Below are 14,247 nucleotides of genomic sequence, written 5' to 3'. Positions count from 1 at the left end.
GCTATGTTGGTATAGGGTACATTTTGGGATGCAGGCTAAGTATATGGTTACTCTCAAAGTGACAGCCTTGCAGGACGGACCATACGTCCTTGTCTCGTTCACCGGGGCTGACCATTAAGGAAGAAGAATGAGTCTGCTCCTTGTTTGACAGGAGATCATTGTGTGTGGAGGCCCAGAGCTGTAGTATCATACATCACCTTGCTCTGTGTATTGGGAGGCCAGTCAGGCTAGATTGTTTTGGTCTTGAAGTTGTAGGAATTGAATTTCGGCAGAGTTCTTTGGTTTGGTATCATAAAGAAGTTGGCTCTGTACTCTACTTTCAAACGCCTGACAAGAACTTTCCATTTAAAATGGTGCGTTTTGAAACAGATAACAAAAATGACCACCTGGACAAGTCCAGATGGTCCCTCCCGTTTCAGTGTGTTATTTCCTCAATTTGATACCTAATGAACGCAACCGGTCACTTTAGATTCAATGACTTTGGACACGTCTGCTTTAGTCTCTCACTCTGGCGGGGGTCGGATAAGGAACACTGTGTCCAGGACAGGGCTCTCTGGATGAATCATACCAGCTGATGGCCAGCTTACCTCGTTTCACCCCAATATACCTCATTTTATCTTCCAAAGGGTCACTTTGTCCCAGTCATTATGTCACTCGAAGGCCACTTCCAGGTCCACTCCAAAGCACTCAGATGTGTACACTCGTTTACTCCCTGTTAAAATGGGAACGTTTTTTTATCCATAAATTAAAAGAGCGCCCCCTATATCCAAGAAGTTAAGAGCTGGGACATGGGGGAGATCCCCCATGATTAAGACTTTTGATTGACCCCAGTAGTCTAAATAAATGACAACCCACACCAGTGTCATACTTGGCAGTGATGAAATCCAGCTATGCCCTCAGACAAGCAAAGCGTCAATACAGGATTAAGATTGAATCCTACTACACCGGCTCTGAAGCTCGTCGGATGTGGCAGGGCTCGAAAACTATTACAGATTACAAAGGGAAACCCAGACACGAGCTGCACAGTGACGCAAGCCTACTAGACAAGCTAAATACCCCTTTATGCTCTCTTTGAGGCAAGCAACACTGAAGCATGCACAAGAGCACCAGCTGTTCTGGATGACTGTGTGATAACGCTCTCTGAACTAAACCTTTAAACAGGTAAAAATTCACAAAGACGCTGGACCAGACGGATTACCAGGATGTGTACTCCAAGCATGCACAGACCAACTGTCAAGTGTCTTCACTGGCAATTTCAAACGCTTCCTAACCGAGTCTGTAATGCCTACATGTTTCAAGCATGCAAACATAGTCCCTGTGCCCAAGGAAGCGAAGGTAACCTGCCTAAATGATTACCGCACCGTGGCACTCACGTATGTAGCCATGAAGTGCTTTGAAAGGCTGGTCATGGCTCACATCAACATCATCATCCCAGAAACCCTAGACTCATTCAATTTGCATACCGCCCCAACAGATCCACAGATGATGCAATCTCTATTGCACTCCACGCTGCCCTTTCCCACCAGGACAAAAGGGACCCCTATGTGAGAATGCTTTTCATTGACTACAGCTCAGCGTTTAACACCATAGTGTCCTCAAAGCTCATCAATAAGCTATGGACCCTGGGACTAAACACCTTACTCTGCAACTGGATCTTGGACTTCCTGACTGGTCTCCCCCAGGTGGTAAGGGTAGGTAACAACACATCTGCCACGCTGATACTTAACACTGGGGCCCCTCAGGGTTGTGTACTTAGTCCTCTCCTGTATTCCCTGTTCACCCACGACTGCATGGCCAAACATGACTCCAACACCATCATTAAGTTTGCTGACGACACAGCAGTGGTAGGCCTGATCACCGACAATGTTGAGACGGCCTATTGGGAGGAGGTCAGAGAACTGGCAGTGTGGTGCCAGGACAACAACCTCTCCCTCAATGTGAGCAAGACAAAGGAGCTGATTGTGGACTACAGGAAAAGGCGGGCCGAACAGGCCCCCATTAACATCGATGGGGCTGTAGTGGAGCGGGTCAAGAGTTTCAAGTTCCTTGGTGTCTACATCACCAACGAACTATCATGGTCCAAACATACCAAGACAGTCATGAAGAGGGCACGACAAAACCTTGGCATGGGTCCCCAGATCCTCAAAAGGTTCTACAGCTGCACCATCGAGAGCATCCTGACCGGTTGCACTGTGTACGGCCCAGTACATCACTGGGGCCAAGCTTCCTGCCATCCAGGACCTAAACAATAGGTGGTGTCAGAGGAAAGCCCATAAAACTGTCAGACTCCAGTCACCCAAGTTATAGACTGTTTTCTCTGCTACCACACAGCAAGTGGTACCGGAGCTCCAAGTCTAGGACCAAAAGGCTCCTCAACAGTTTATACCCCCAAGCCATAAGACTGCAGAACACTTAATAAAATTGCCACCGGACAATTTGCATTGACCCCCCCCTTTTGTACACTGCTGCTACTCGCTGTTTATTATCTATGCATAGTCACTTCACCCCCACCTACATGTTCAAATTACCTCAACTAACCTGTACCCCTGCACACTGACTCGGTACCGGTGCCCCCTGTATATAGCCTCATTAAATCAAATCAAATCAAATTTTATTTGTCACATACACATGGTTAGCAGATGTTAATGCGAGTGTAGCGAAATGCTTGTGCTTCTAGTTCCGACAATGCAGTAATAACGAGCAAGTAATCTAACTAACAATTCCAAAAAAACTACTGTCTTATACACAGTGTAAGGGGATAAAGAATATGTACATAAGGATATATGAATGAGTGATGGTACAGAGCAGCATAGGCAAGATACAGTAGATGATATCGAGTACAGTATATACATATGAGATAAGTATGTAAACCAAGTGGCATAGTTAAAGTGGCTAGTGATACATGTAGTACATAAGGATGCATTCGATGATATAGAGTACAGTATCAACGTATGCATATGAGATGAACAATGTAGGGTAAGTAACATTATATAAGGTAGCATTGTTTAAAGTGGCTAGTGATATATTTACATCATTTCCCATCAATTCCCATGATTAAAGTGGCTGGAGTAGAGTCAGTGTCATTGACAGTGTGTTGGCAGTAGCCACTCAATGTTAGTGGTGGCTGTTTAACAGTCTGATGGCCTTGAGATAGAAGCTGTTTTTCAGTCTCTCGGTCCCAGCTTTGATGCACCTGTACTGACCTCGCCTTCTGGATGACAGCGGGGTGAACAGGCAGTGGCTCGGGTGGTTGATGTCCTTGATGATCTTTATGGCCTTCCTGTAGCATCGGGTGGTGTAGGTGTCCTGGAGGGCAGGTAGTTTGCCCCCGGTGATGCGTTGTGCAGACCTCACTACCCTCTGGAGAGCCTTACGGTTGAGGGCGGTGCAGTTGCCATACCAGGCGGTGATACAGCCCGCCAGGATGCTCTCGATTGTGCATCTGTAGAAGTTTGTGAGTGCTTTTGGTGACAAGCCGAATTTCTTCAGCCTCCTGAGGTTGAAGAGGCGCTGCTGCGCCTTCCTCACGATGCTGTCTGTGTGAGTGGACCAATTCAGTTTGTCTGTGATGTGTATGCCGAGGAACTTAAAACTTGCTACCCTCTCCACTACTGTTCCATCGATGTGGATGGGGGTGTTCCCTCTGCTGTTTCCTGAAGTCCACAATCATCTCCTTAGTTTTGTTGACGTTGAGTGTGAGGTTGTTTTCCTGACACCACACTCCGAGGGCCCTCACCTCCTCCCTGTAGGTTGAGGATCAGCGGGGAGGAGATGTTGTTGCCTACCCTCACCACCTGGGGGCGGCCCGTCAGGAAGTCCAGTACCCAGTTGCACAGGGCGGGGTCGAGACCCAGGGTCTCGAGCTTGATGACGAGCTTGGAGGGTACTATGGTGTTGAATGCCGAGCTGTAGTCGATGAACAGCATTCTCACATAGGTATTCCTCTTGTCCAGATGGGTTAGGGCAGTGTGCAGTGTGGTTGAGATTGCATCGTCTGTGGACCTATTTGGGCGGTAAGCAAATTGGAGTGGGTCAAGGGTGTCAGGTAGGGTGGAGGTGATATGGTCCTTGACTAGTCTCTCAAAGCACTTCATGATGACGGATGTGAGTGCTACGGGCGGTAGTCGTTTAGCTCAGTTACCTTAGCTTTCTTGGGAACAGGAACAATGGTGGCCCTCTTGAAGCATGTGGGAACAGCAGACTGGTATAGGGATTGATTGAATATGTCCGTAAACACACCGGCCAGCTGGTCTGCGCATGCTCTGAGGGCGCGGCTGGGGATGCCGTCTGGGCCTGCAGCCTTGCGAGGGTTAACACGTTTAAATGTCTTACTCACTTCGGCTGCAGTGAAGGAGAGACCGCATGTTTCCGTTGCAGGCCGTGTCAGTGGCACTGTATTGTCCTCAAAGCGGGCAAAAAGTTATTTAGTCTGCCTGGGAGCAAGACATCCTGGTCCGTGACTGGGCTGGGTTTCTTCCTGTAGTCCGTGATTGACTGTAGACCCTGCCACATGCCTCTTGTGTCTGAGCCGTTGAATTGAGATTCTACTTTGTCTCTGTACTGGCGCTTAGCTTGTTTGATAGCCTTGCTGAGGGAATAGCTGCACTGTTTGTATTCAGTCATGTTACCAGACACCTTGCCCTGATTAAAAGCACTGGTTCGTGCCTTCAGTTTCACACGAATGCTGCCATCAATCCACGGTTTCTGGTTAGGGAATGTTTTAATCGTTGCTATGGGAACGACATCTTCAACGCACGTTCTAATGAACTCGCACACCGTATCAGCGTATTCGTCAATGTTGTTGTCTGACGCAATACGAAACATCTCCCAGTCCACGTGATGGAAGCAGTCTTGGAGTGTGGAGTCAGCTTGGTCGGCCAGCGTTGGACAGACCTCAGCGTGGGAGCTTCTTGTTTTAGTTTCTGTCTGTAGGCAGGGATCAACAAAATGGAGTCGTGGTCAGCTTTTCCGAAAGGGGGGCGGGGCAGGGCCTTATATGCGTCGCGGAAGTTAGAGTAACAATGATCCAGGGTCTTTCCACCCCTGGTTGCGCAATCGATATGCTGATAAAATTTAGGGAGTCTTGTTTTCAGATTAGCCTTGTTAAAATCCCCAGCTACAATGAATGCAGCCTCCGGATAAATCGTTTCCAGTTTGCAGAGTTAAATAAAGTTCGTTCAGAGCCATCGATGTGTCTGCTTGGGGGGGGATATATACGGCTGTGATTATAATCGAAGAGAATTCTCTTGGTAGATAATGCGGTCTACATTTGATTGTGAGGAATTCTAAATCAGGTGAACAGAAGGATTTGAGTTCCTGTATGTTTCTTTCATCACACCATGTCACGTTGGCCATAAGGCATACGCCCCCGCCCCTCTTCTTACCAGAAAGATGTTTGTTTCTGTCGGCGCGATGCGTGGAGAAACCCGCTGGCTGCACCGCTTCGGATAGCGTCTCTCCAGTGAGCCATGTTTCCGTGAAGCAGAGAACGTTACAGTCTCTGATGTCCCTCTGGAATGCTACCCTTGCTCGGATTTCATCAACCTTGTTGTCAAGAGACTGGACATTGGCAAGAAGAATGCTAGGGAGTGGTGCACGATGTGCCCGTCTCCGGAGTCTGACCAGAAGACCGCTTCGTTTCCCTCTTTTTCTGAGTCGTTTTTTTTTTGTTGGTCGCTGCATGTGATCCACTCGGTTACACTGGTTGTAAGGCAGAACACAGGATCCGCATCGCGAAAAACATATTCTTGGTCGTACTGATGGTGAGTTGACGCTGATCTTATATTCAGTAGTTCTTCTCGGCTGTATGTAATGAAACCTAAGATGACCTGGGGTACTAGTGTAAGAAATAACACGTAAAAAAACAAAAAACTGCATAGTTTCCTAGGAACGCGAAGCGAGGCGGCCATCTCTGTCGGCGCCGGAAGTAGGAATTACTGTTATCCTTATTGTGTTACTTTTTTATTTTAGTCTACTTTATATTTTCTTAACTCTTCTTGAACTGCAATGTTGGGTTAAGGGCTTATAAGTAAACATTTCACAGTAAAGTCTACACTTGTTGTATTCGGCACAAGTGACAAATAAAGATTGATTTGATCACATTAAAAAGTATGACATTAACTTTCAGCATCTGTGTTTTAAATCTCTCCAGAATAAATCTTACTTGGAACTCCACTTAGATTCCATAGCAGTGGATGAAGAGTGACTCCTAGTACTTTCCTCTGTGGGAGTGTGTCCTCCGAACCCTGTTAGGTGTGAAGGTACACTAGCCTGGCCTAGCAGCACAGCTCTGACTGTTTGCATCCCAAAACACATCCTATTCCCTATATAGTTGTTACTGTAATTTAATTATACCAATGTGTTTTCATTAATTGAATTCCCTTAATCTATTTTATGAGAATTTGTAAGATTCTTGTTTGCATAAAATAGACGGAGACCAGTCTTATCAATAATAGGTAACAGAATTTATTCTCGGAGCGCGCTGCCACGTTATCACACAGTTTATATACAATAACATGACGTCATTTCATTGCTTAACAGAATCCCCTCCTCTCGACCGGGACAAAGGGAACTTTAAAAGTTCATTCTGACCCCCCCTAGCACATACACAGGACACACAACACAACTGAATTAACTTTTGACTCCTCAACATTATCGATCACCACTTAGCTGACAGTTCTAATTAACAGAACCTAGGAATGCACTCACTGTCTTATCTAAAACACCCCAGAGCTCAGTTTCGTCGGTTCAACCATATGTTAACTACCTTATCTGTTTACTTAATCCACAAACCATTCCTTTCTTCCTAGTTGGAATGGTGTTCGTTATATTTAATTACTCCTTGTCCGTGTCACACAATCCCTTATGAACTCATATTGTTAATCAGATATAATAAAACAGAGTATAAGTTTACTTAGTTACAGTTCCATTTAAAATGATTTGTTCAGTCATTTAATCATTAATTTTCCTAATAATAGTGCACTAAATTTTGACCAGAGCCCTGGTCCAAAGTAGTGCACTATATAGGGAATATGATGCCATTTGGGACTCAACTTCTTTCTCCCCCTCATGGCGTTCTCTGCGTGTCCCCATAACTGGAGATGTGTCATTCAAGCTCCTCAACCATCCTCTGCCTTTTAATATAGCGCCCGGCGGATGACACACAAGCTCTAAAGAAAATAGTACGCGCTAAGGCACATGTGTCAAACTCATTCCGCGGAGGGCTGAGTGTCTGCGGGTTTTCCCTCCTCCCTTTACTTTATTGAATTAAGGTCACTAATTAGTAAGGAACTTCCCTGACTTGGTTGTCCAGGTCTTAATTAAAAGGCAAAAACTAAAACCAGCAGACACTAGGCCAGCGTCTCCCAAACTCGGTCAACGGGAACCCAAGCGTCCGTGTTTTGGGTTTTGCCTTAACATGCTTACCACACCGGTCGAGTCACGTGCGCGAGCGTGGCAAAATAAATGTATGCATACATGTTATTAAATCATTGCACCCACGCTGCTCGCGAGCGCCAACGAGCGTCTGCATTGCCAGGCACGCTGCAAGTCCTGCTAAGCTGAGGTCGGTTAGTTAGTTGCCAATTGCCATAAAGTCCAAAGAAGAAAAATAAGTCTGGAAGGAGGAGGGATGACTAGAATCGATTCAGTTGACCGTTTTATGTGTGGATCAATTGTCGGAGTAGAGAACCTTGTGCATTTTAGGTAAAATAACAACTCAATGTTGATATCCCAGGACAAATTAGCTAGCAACAGCAAGCTAGCTAGCTAAATAGGACAAATTAGCTAGCAACTGCAAGCTAGCTAGATAAATTGCCATAAATGTTTAATGCTTTTCGACCTGTCCCCAAATTAATATAATTGTTACAGAGTTTGTTTTGATATTTCAACCTGTGTGTTGGGATCACGTTTGGTTTGGGGGGACAAAATCAATTTGCGCACGATGGCGGACCGGTTTGGGCATGATGTAACACAGCCGATTCAAATGATTAGTTGATTATTTGAATCAGCTGTGGAGTGCTAGGGCAAAAAACTAAACAAGCACCCCTTGGTGTCCCGAGGACCGAGTTTGGGAATACCCTGCACTAGGCCTTCCATGGAATGAGTTTGACACCCCTGTGCTAAGTGATTTTCTTCGCCAGTGTGGCTTACAGGGGTTATAATGATAAGGGCAGCTGGTAACTCCCCATTTTTGTCAGAATTACAAATATATGTTCATGTCAATTATAGTAATCCAACTTTATGGATTTATTAGGGCAGAAGTTGTCATTAGGCACAGATCTAGGACCAGCTTACCAACCCCTAAACTTAAACTTGTGAAGAACATGGTGACTTTAGATCTAGGGCAACTGCATCCTATCAGATGTGTTATTAGCAAATGTGTCATCTGGGGCCACATTTCTCAGCACACAGTAACAGATTGTTGAGTTACATAATGTAAGAAAAGCACTGTTCCTACTGAAATGTGTCTGGTTCATGGGCTTACAGAATGCATTCAAACAAAAACTCTGCGTTTTATTGAGTCTGCTAATGTAGCCATAATGACTGCCGCGAGCCAACGTTTGCCTCGCGAAATACCCACGTCTTAATAATTTAGCCCATTCCACAAGGGAGACTCATCCCAAATGGAACCCTATTGCCTATATGGTGTACTACTTTTGAACAGTACCCATTAGTGCACTATATAGGGAATAGGGTTCCATTTGGGATGCAGTGAAGGTTGTGCAATGCGGGGGGATATTGGCGGTTGTAATGCAGGGGGATATTGGCGGTTGTAATACAGGATATTTGCTCACCACAAGGAGTTATTGCAATGTGAATTGCCCAGCCAGGATAGTCACTGCACATGTTAGCTCTATGTGCAGTTTCCCCTAGCAACCTAATTGCTAGGTGGGCAGAATCCACAATAAAGGGTGAAATACTAGGAGCATAAACCATGGTTCTGTCCCAAATGGGACCCTATTGCCTATATTGTGCACTGCTTTCCACAGGGCTCTGGTCAGAAGTAGTGCACTAAATAGGGAATAGGGTGCCATTTGGGACCCTAACCCTGACTCTGTCTGACTTAGGGCACTTCAGCAATATGGAAAAGCAAACACTGAAGAATAGGTTCTGAAGTGTACTGGAAAGGTCTAATGAAAAACTATTGCGCTCACGTCAAGCAATCTCCAAATACCACCCTTTCCACTTGAGCTATAGGGCCGTGTTTTCCCGGAGGCAGGATGTGGATCAATTAGCTAGATTAGTGCAATTAACTGCTTCAAAATGGTTTCATTTGGCCACTCTGCTCTTTGTTGCCAACACAGGCTTGGCTAGTATGTGTAGTGTTTTGCAGAACAAGCTTGATTAATAATTTAGGCCTGGGAATTGCCAGGAACCTCACACAATACGAGATTGCGATGCTTATTTGGCGATATGTGTTGCGATTCTCACGATTCTATATGTATTGCGATTCGAGACTGTGATTTTATTCGATGTTCCAAACATATCGCTCACCATATGTCTGCTGCAGAGAGACGAGAGAGAGACGTGAATAAAAGAGTTTCGATCAGTCATGGAAATAAAAGTGCTAAAAACAGAATGGTTCCCTATTTGAAAAGATGGAGAACAAACTATGAAGGACAAATGTTGGTGCAGGTACAGCCAACTAACACGCAAATAACATTGCGATATTGTCAAAGCGATACGATATATCGTCAGAAATAATATTCCCGATATGTAACTGTCATTTTTCTTTTCTCCGACACTATTAATAATGCATGGATTTCCTGGTCTAGATTTCCCTTGTCTGCTCTGGTTTTAGCAGAACTTGACCTGAGGGTGACATGGTTCTCTGTGCTCAGAGACAGTGGGGGAAATAAGAGTCATCAACGTCCAGCCTGAACGCTCAGCCTTAAAGAGACTCCGGCTGCGTTCCTATTGATACCCTATTCCTTACATAGTGTACTACTTGGGGCAATACGTAGGCTGTGTTTACTCAGGTGGAACAATTCTGATCTGTTTTTCAGTAATTGCTATTTTGACCTATCTGATGTGATTGGTCCAAAGACCAATTAGTGTGTGTGGGGGGGGGGGGGGGATCTAAATTGGGCTGCCTAAAAACAGTCGAGTCTTGGTCTAAAAACAGTGCACTATATAGGGAATAGGTTGTCATTCGGGATGCAGCCGTAGCCTGAGAGAGCCAGTGGCTGAGTCATGAAGGACCCTTCCTGCCTCCCTCCCCAGTCTATGAACCCAGGAGTCTGAGTAGGTCCTGCCGCATGCCAGACGGTAAATGTAACCTGCTAGCCGCCCATGTGTCTATGATGTAATCCTGCCCGTCTCTGGCATACTCCAACCCCCTCTCCCCCCTTTTCACCCCTCGCCCCCTACGGAGTCGAATACCAGCGTGTGCTCTCAGTAGCACATGCCCCTGCGCTTCCATGCCAGACCACAGGAGGTTGGTGGCAACTTAATTGGGGAAGACAGGCTTGTGGTAATGGCTGGAGCGGGACGAGATGGAATGGTATCAAACACAACAAACACATGGTTTCCATATGTTTTATGCCATTCCATTCGATCCGTTCCAGCAATTGTGAGCCGTCCTCCCCTCAGCAGCCTTGACTCTGTGTCAGACATTCCAAAGAAAACGTTGCTCACACGCAGAGTGCTGGAAATTCGAAGCGACATTTATGTGCTTAGCACACTCTTTCTCGTTTTTTTTTGTGTGTTGACATGTACAGCGGAGCAGAGGGTGCCGCTGTCCCTGCCTCTTTAGCCAAATGAAAACCCACAACCTCTCTTCTCTCTCTCTCCTCTTTCTTTCTCTCTCTTTCTTTCTCTCTCCTCTTTTTCTTATCTTTCTCCTCTCTCTCCTCTCTCTTTCTCCCACTCGCTCTCTCTTTCTCGCCTCCCACTCTCTCTTTCTCCGCTCTCTATCTCCTCTTTCTCTCGCACACACACAGTCTCCCCCTCTTCTTTCTTTCTTTCTCTCTATTTATTTCTCTCTTTCTCGCTCTCTATCTCAGCACAGTCATTGGAGCCTGCGTTGCTCCTGATAACTGTCACATAGAATTACATTCATGAATGGGACCCAGACTAACTAGACTACAGCAGCCCCATTAATTCAGTGCAGCCGAGGAAGTTTGTGTGTGTGTGTGGGGGGGGGAGGAGTCAACAAGCTTAATACATGCAATGTTGTTAATGAGGTCGCTTTAATGAGCCTCTTGTTTGAATCATTTATAATAAGTACAAATACATGTTTTTTTTTCTATAATAGCTGCTTCCCAAATGGCACCGTATTCCCTGTATAGTGCACTGCTTTTGACCAGGGGCTGTGTTCAAAAGTAGCGCACTATATCGGAAAATAGGTTGCCATTTTGGACACCGCCAATGCCTCAATGCACAGGATGCGAGGCTGAATGCCTCTTTTGTCCCTGCCACACAAATGAACGGTGTCGGATCACAGACTCTGTATGGCTAATGAGGTTCCTCACACCACACACAGCTAGTTATTATGATCCACTGTCATGCAGGCTGCTCGATCAAACGGCGCGAAATGAAAGCGAGACAATGAATGAACATGAGGTATTACTCATGACTACCATCTACTGATGTGAAAAGAATGATGCCATCTGTGGTGAGACTGTAACCTAATATCAGTCGTCATAGTTGTCATATACAGTACATGTATATATGGAGTAATCTGGTTATCAATTCGTGTATGTACAATGTTGGCAAAAGATTACTTGCCAATGTTATTGAGCTAATGCTTATTTTCTTAATTAACTATAGGAATAAAGCGGTCATCCCTTTCAGCGTTCCGTCAAGGATCAATTCAGCAGCAATGGCAGAGTTTTATACATGAAAAGAATATGGGACAGTTTTATGTGTTTGTCACACATTTGTGGGGCCTTAACTATGTTTGTATAAGACCAAGTATAAATAACTTCAGTGGCAGCCTAGATTTAGCCTAATGTCAGTCATCATCGTTGTCATATATGAATATAGGGGAAACATTGCTTTTGATACAGGAGAGATCCCTTATTTCCTTGAAGAGTTTCATTCCAAATCGTTATACATCAATTTTCAGAAATGTTGTTAAAATAGCTTTTATTGCCTGTTCAACTCCGAGTGTTGTTTAGGGCCCTGCACACGGCCCGGTAAGTTTTTTTTTTAAATCTGAAAATATAAAGTAACACATCATTTGAAATCTACAGGCATTGTGTTTTTGGAAATCACTTGATGGTTTCAGAGAGACGAATAATGTTTTGTTGCAAAATGCTAAACTCCTCTCACTGTCAACTGCGTTTATTTTCAGCAAACTTAACATGTGTAAGTATTTGTAAGAACATAAGATTCAACAACTGAGACATAAACTGAACAAGTTCCACGGACATGTGACTAACAGAAATGGAATAATGTGTCCCTGAACAAAGAGGGGGTCAAAATCAAAAGTAACAATGCAGCTGGTGGCCACACCAGATACTGACTAAGTACTGCAGTGCATCTCCTCTTAATATACTGCACCATATTTGACCGTTCTTGCTGTGAGATGTTACCCCACTCTTCCACCTGCAAGTTCCCGGACATTTCTGGGGGAATGGCCATAGCCCTCACCCTCCGATCCAACAGGTCCCAGACGTGCTCAATGGGATTGAGATCCTGGCTCTTCACTGGCCATGGCAGAACACTGACATTCCTGTCTTGCAGGAAATCATGCACAGAACGAGCAGTATGGCTGGTGGCATTGTCATGCTGGAGGGTCATGTCAGGATGAGCCTGCAGGAAGGGGCACCACATGAGGGATGAGGATGTCTTCCCTGTAACGCATAGCGTTGAGATTGCCTGCAATGACAACAAGCTCAGTCCGATGATACTGTGACACACCGCCCCAGACCTTGACGGACCCTCCACCTCCAAATCGATCCCACTCCATAGTACAGGCCTCGGTGTAACGCTCATTCCTTCGACGATAAATGTGAATCCGACCATCACCCCTGGTGAGACAAAACCGCGACTCGTCAGTGAAGAGGACTTCCTGCCAGTCCTGCGACGGTGTTTGTGTGCCCATAGGCGATGTTGTTGCCGGTGATGTCTGGTGAGGACCTGACTTACAACAGGCGAACAGTCTGAGCCCTGATGGAGGGATTATGTGTTCCTGGTGTAACTCGGGCAGTTGTTATTGCCATCCTGTACCTGCCCCACAGGTGTGATTTTCAGATGCACCGATCCTGTGCAGGTGTTGTTACACGTGGTCTGCGGGACAGGAAGGACGATCAGCTGTCCGTTCTTTCTCCCTGTCTTAGTCCTATCACAGTACAGACATTGCAATTTTTTGCCCTGGCCACATCTGCAGTCCTCATGCACGTTCTCACAGATGAGCAGGGACCCTGGGCATCTTTCTTTTTGGTGTTTTTCAGAGTCAGTCGAATGGCCTCTTTTTTTAGTGTCTTAAGTTTTCATAACTGTGACCTTAATTGCCTACCATCTGTAAGGTGTTAGTGTCTTAATTAACAACTTCCACACGTGCATGTTAATAAATTTATGGTTAATTTGTTTTTTAAAATTTTAATTTCAATGACGGCCTAGGAACAGTGGGTTATGTCTTGCTCAGGGGCAGAACAACAGATTTTTTGTTTACCTTGTCAGCTCAGGGATTCGATCTAGCACCCTTTCGGTTACTAGTCCAACACTCTAACTAGGCTACCTGCCGCCCCATTGAACAAGCATGGGAAACGGTGTTTAAACCCTTTACATTGAAGATCTGTGAAGATATTTGGATTTTAATTCATTATCTTTGAAAGACAGGGTCCTGAAAAAGGGCCGTTTTCTTTTTTGCTGAGTTTATATATCTGTCTCACTCTCAGAGAAATCAGTAGCACCGGTAGGTTTTACACTGTCAAATGTAACAAATAACTACATTTTCATAACGAAATGTACAAATTCTACATTTGTGACATCAATATTTCTATACAGTAATATGAGATATATACAGTGGGGAGAACAAGTATTTGATACACTGCCGATTCTGTAGGTTTCCCTACTTACAAAGCATGTAGAGGTCTGTAATTTTTATCATAGGTACACTTCAACTGTGAAAGACTGAATCTAAAACAAAAATCCAGAAAATCACATTGTATGATTTTTAAGTAATTAATTTGCATTTTATTGCATGACATATGTATTTGATACATCAGAAAAGCAGAACTTAATATTTGGTACAGAAACCCTTGTTTGCAATTACAGAGATCATACGTTTCCTGTAGT

At 44.9% G+C, this 14,247-nt stretch overlaps 1 protein-coding gene across 1 annotated transcript in view; it reads left to right on the top strand.

Annotated features, from left to right (window-relative positions):
• The window catches only part of LOC112230347 (protein kinase C alpha type), a 245,119-nt gene that overhangs the window by 83,114 nt on the left and 147,758 nt on the right, over nucleotides 1-14,247 (top strand). The window lies entirely within an intron of this gene.

Source organism: Oncorhynchus tshawytscha, linkage group LG32, assembly GCF_018296145.1.
Source record: "Oncorhynchus tshawytscha isolate Ot180627B linkage group LG32, Otsh_v2.0, whole genome shotgun sequence".
NCBI classification, from domain to species: Eukaryota; Metazoa; Chordata; class Actinopteri; order Salmoniformes; family Salmonidae; genus Oncorhynchus; species Oncorhynchus tshawytscha.
This window is presented reverse-complemented; position numbering and strand designations above follow the sequence as displayed.